General features: G+C 38.9%; 1 pseudogene; it reads left to right on the forward strand.

Annotated features, from left to right (window-relative positions):
* The first annotated feature begins 4,420 nt into the window (after window positions 1-4,420).
* On the forward strand, window positions 4,421-4,538 carry LOC115227613 (annotated as a pseudogene).
* The last annotated feature ends 1,244 nt before the right edge of the window (window positions 4,539-5,782 follow it).

A 5,782-nucleotide genomic window follows, 5' to 3' on the forward strand; every position in this document is an offset into this window, starting at 1 on the left:
AGGAAATCGGTCCCTCTCTCTTTCTTTTTGATATGTGTTTGTTAGTCCGAATTTAATCTTTATATCTACAAGAGTCATTACAGGCCAGATTAGGCTGGTATCGACTTTAATTTTCATGTTTCTGTAGTTGATAAAATAAGTACCGGCCAGGTACTGGAATTGCTGACAAAGGTTCTACCCACATCTAATACATCTCGCCTTGTGCATATATTACAAATCACAATACCGCCACCACCATCACCACCACCACCACCACCAACAACAACAACAACAACAACATCAACATCAACAATAACTACTACTACTACTACTACTGTTGCTGCTGCTCAGTCACACAACCATTTAGTATTGTTCGTGTTACATTCTTGGTATTAATTTTAAAATTTCCATCGAAACCATTTTTTCTTTCAATTAGTCAGCTTCCTTCCTTCCTCTCTCCCTTCCTTCCTTCCTTCCTTCTCTTTATTTCCTTTCTCTCTTTCTTTCTTTCTTTCTTCCTTTTTATTGACATTCATCAGGTCATTGACGAATCTTGTAGTAGCTGTACGTTAAAAAAAAAAAAAAAAAAAGAAAAAGGATACTTGAGATGCACATGTAGTGAAGTTACTGAATTGGCTCTCCCCTAAAAAGCAAAGCGTTCATTGCTGTTGTTATTCTGAATTGTTTCCATTCTTCAAAATCTTGTTGAAACAAAATGGAGGTTGAATGCACGATGGATGGATTGATAGTGCATGCAACGTGGGGAAAGGAAGAAATTATCACTTCATAGCTGGTTGCACTATAACAGATGTTTTACGCCGACCAAAAAACTGTGATTGACTGTGAGAGGAGGAGGAGAAAAAAAAAAAAGGAAAGATATATGGGGAGAGATAGGAAATGGAAAGAGTTTGAGAGAAAGAGAGGGGAGAAAGATAAAATAGAAAAAATAGGACCTTTTTATAATCTTTTTTGACAATCAATTTACCAAACACACAAAAGACAAGATTAAACAAATCTGTCTTGGTTTCAATGGTCTTCCGATCGTAAAATCAGAGTTTAGTGGTGTTTTATATGTAAGGGCATTGAGTAACATATTTTGTAAAAAATAATGTGAGCAATTAATGTAGTCGAATAGTTGTTGTTATTGAGTAGTAAAATAATCTTTTAGGTTAATCACTGACCAATCAATAAACAGTGGCGATCGACTGTTTATCGATTTGGCGCTCAGAAATGGGAATAGAAATAAAAACGTTGTGTTGACGAAGGAAAACACCTTTGATCCTCCGGCTTTTGTAAATATGAAACATTTAGTCATCGTTTCAGAAAAGATATTTTCTGCTGAGTACAAAAAATGTCAATTAGATGTAGTTTTTGAAAAAAATATTTATGTTCTGTCTTTTTGATTTTTTTTGTTTGTTTTTGTTTTGTTTTTTGGTTCAAACTTCATGTATAAAAGTTAAATACTATTACATATGAAGGATAGAGGGAAAGGGAAGACGAACTGGGGAGTTAAGCTGAAAAATTTCTATTGCATCAAATAAAAGAATAATCCATGTGTGTCAAATGTTAAAATCGAAGAAGCTAATCAAAGTGCGTAACCATTTTGCAATTTGGAAAAATATCTATTTTAGATTCAGACGCTCAAACACATACTTTCTATATCTTTCTTATTCACATCTGCACGCAAACATATATACACGCGTATATGTGCAACTGTATACAGAGAAACACGTATCCGTTGAAGAATTACACACATACATATGTAGACGCACACATACACGCATGTATATTATTATGTTCGAATAATCTCTCACTGCTCCGAGTTATACTCGGGGGAGTATAAAATCTTCAGGCGGGTATTGAGTATCATAACTTCCTCAAGGCTCTGAGCACCCACAATAAAACTCAGTAGCAAGAGACCGACTATATTGTGTATTCATTTTCCCCAGAGTCATCAGTTAACGCGCATATGTTGCGTGTGCGTGTGTGTAGGGTTAGGTGTGGATTATAGTCGCAGGTGTGACTGTGTGGTAAGAAGTTTGCTTCTCAACAACATGGTTCCGGGTCCAATTCCACTCGAGCAAGTGTCTTCTACTATAGCCTCGGGTCGGCCAAAGTCTTGTGAGTGGATTTGGCAAAGGCGGCGAGCTGGCAGAAACGTTTGCACGCTGGGCGAAATGCTTGGCGGTATTTCGTCTGCCGTTACGCTCTGAGTTCAAATTCCGCCGAGTTCGACTTTGCCTCTCATCCTTTCGGGGTCGATAAATAAAGTACCAGTTACGCACTGGGGTCGATGTAATCGACTTAATCCGTTTGTCTGTCCGTGTTTGTCCCCTCTGTGTTTATCCCCTTGTGGGTAGTAAAGAAATAGAAATAGGTATTTCGTCTGCCGTTACGCTCTGAGTTCAAATTCCACCGAGGTCGACTTTACCTTTCATCATTTCGAGCTCGATAAATTAAGTACCAGTTACGCACTGGGGTCGATGTAATCGAATTATGCCCCCTCCCCCGAAACTGCTGACATTGTGCCAAACTTTGAAACCGGTATTACTCTCTGAACTGACTTGCTTGTTCATATAAAATGCGGAGAAGAGATCGTCAAAGACCCTACGCCGCCCGACCATTATAAATACTGTACGTTTCCTTTCTGAGACCTCCTTCGGTCACCACACTGACTATGGGATTGCACCTAGAAAGTTAGTTACCCACCCAGGCACAAGTCCGGGCAATGTTGTTTATGGAAGACCAGCAGCCGCCCATGCATACCGGCCTCCACTCTCCACGCCACCAGTGTTATCCAAGGGAAAGGCAAGGGCCAATACAGCTTGGCATCTGTGACATCGCAACTCATTTCTACAACTGAGTGAAATGGAGCAATGTGAAATAAAGTGTCTTGCTCAAGAACACAAAACGCAGCCCGGTCCGGGATTCGAGCTCACAACCTCACGATCGTAAGCTCAACGCTCTAACCACTAAGCTATGCGCCTTCACTATTTCCTTTCAACTAAAGGCACAAGGCCTATAAGCACTGTCCATATATAAGTACATATATGGATATATATATATATATGTGTGTGTGTGTGTGTGTATATATATATGTATGTATATATGTATGTATGTATATATTCACACACATATATGTATCTGTGTTATGTGTGTGTGTGTGCAGATATGTACGTATAAACCGTTAATTAAAATAACACATGCAACAGATTTCAAACTGCACTTACGTCTCTCGACGTACTAAAACGTCTGATCTCCCAGCTAGCCACACCAATTACGTAACCTAGTTCCAGACTATTAGCCATTTTTTCTTATGATTTTTTTTTTCTTGCCCATATTTTCTTAACAATGCTACTTATATCAATCTTTCGCTCACCTCTGACCATTAAAGAGGATCGGGGGTCACCGTGTTCGTGGTCGTCATCGCCGTCATCATCATCATCATCACCATCATCATCATCATCATCATCGTCGTCGTCGTCGTTACCACCACCACAATCATAATCATCATCATAATCAGCATCATCATCGTCATCCCCACCACCACCACCACCACCACCGCTGCCGCCATCATCACCACCACCACCACCACCATCATCATCATCATCATCATCATCGTCGTCGTCGTCGTGTGACTCGACATGAGTGTGGCCGCCATCATTAATAACCTCCAGCCTCCTACTTTCCTCGTCATGTTCTTCCTCACTGTTAACACAACTACAACACCACTACCACTTCCTCCCCCCCCCCACCTCATCCCACCACGTATTACTCCCCCTCATCCTCCTCTTTCTCCACCTTCTCTCATTCCCCCTCCTCCTCCACCTCCTCTGTTTCCCCTCCTCCTCCTTTTCGTCCTCGTCCTCATCATCATCACCGCCGCCACCGGTACCATCGCCGCCGCCGCCGCCGCCAGCAAAACCAAGAGCACTGTTAGCTAGTGTTCGTTATATTTCTGGCAGAATCGTTTAGCACGTTGAAGAAAAATATATTTAGCGATATTTCTTCCAATTTTTTACCTTTCGAGTTCAAACTCCACTCAGTTCGTCATTCCGATCGTAAAATCAGAGTTTAGTGGTGTTTTATATGTAAGGGCATTGAGTAACATATTTTGAAAAAATAATGTGAGCAATTAATGTAGTCGAATAGTTGTTGTTATTGAGTAGTAAAATAATCTTTTAGGTTAACCACTGACCAATCAATAAACAGTGGCGATCGACTGTTTATCGATTTGGCGCTCAGAAATGGGAATAGATAAAATAAAGTTCCCAGTTTCGCACTGAGTTCGGTGTGATGGACGAGCACTACCTTCATAAGGTTTTCAGGTTTTGCGCCAATAACAGAAAGAATTATATTTTTGATGTGTTATAAAAGCGTATAACTATTGGTGATTATGTAAAACCGGAGCTTATATGTGCCAAATCATAAACAAATCATAAACAACGGCCATTTCACGTTGAAAGCACCGGTCTCGTCCGATCACCGAAGTTAAGCAACGTCAAGCCTAGTTAGTACTTAGATGGGTGACCTCTTGGGTAACCTAGGTGCTGTAAGCGACACACATTTTATAGGCGCAGGAGTGGGAGTGTGGTAAGTAGCTTGCTTACCAACCACATGGTCATAGGTTCAGTCCTACGGCGTGCCACGTTGGGCAAGTGTCTTCTACTATAGCCTCGGACCGACCAAATCCTTGTGAGTGGATTTGGAAGACGGAAACTGGAAGAAGTCCGTCGTATATGTATATATTATATATATGTGTGTTTGTGTGTCTGTGTTTGTCCCCCCAACATCGCTTGACAACCGATGCTGGTGTGTTTATGTCTCCGTAACTAAGCGGTTCGGCAAAAGAGATCAAGAGAATAAGTACTAATCTTAACGATAATAAGCTCTGGGGTCGATTTGCTCGACTAAAAGCGGTGCTCCAGCATGACCGCACTCAAATGACTGAAACAAGTAAAAGAATATAAGAATAAAAGAACAACGAAATCGATCTGGATAGCAATAATTCGATCGTGTTGGCCACGATAATCATGACAGAAAGAGTTATAAGTTTTATATTCATCTTTATTTCAGCATCCATTTTATCGTATCATAAATTTAACGGATGGAGGTGTACCTATATAACCTGGTCACATTATTCACATAACCTAGTACTTTATGGTATATTGTACTGTTTCCTCTCTGGCATAATCCCGCTTCATTATTCGATCTTGTTTGTGCTCGCCTGTTAGTTATTCACACACACACACACGTCATACAAACGCTTATGCAAGCACATACGCGCGCACTCGGTGGCACGTATACACACACGCATAAAAACATGCATAATCTGTGTGTGCATATACATGCATGCACACATGTCACATGTTCACACATATAGATACATACGTAATACACACACACACACACACCATACACACACACCATATATATATTATATATTAATATATATTATATAAATTACATACATATATATATACATATATAACTATATGTATGTATATATATATATATATATTTACATACATATATCTATATATATATTAGTATGTATAATAGATAATATATACATACATATATATATATATATATATATACTTGCATATATTTATGTATATTACATGCATATATTTATATACATATATATATATATATACATATAATATATACACATATATATTATTTACATAACATATATATATATATACCTATATACATATATATATGTATATATACATGTATATATATACATATATATATATACACACACACACACACACACATCTGTGTATATGTATGT

The sequence above is a fragment of the Octopus sinensis genome, unplaced genomic scaffold (genome assembly GCF_006345805.1).
Source record: "Octopus sinensis unplaced genomic scaffold, ASM634580v1 Contig05216, whole genome shotgun sequence".
In the NCBI taxonomy this organism is placed as follows: domain Eukaryota; kingdom Metazoa; phylum Mollusca; class Cephalopoda; order Octopoda; family Octopodidae; genus Octopus; species Octopus sinensis.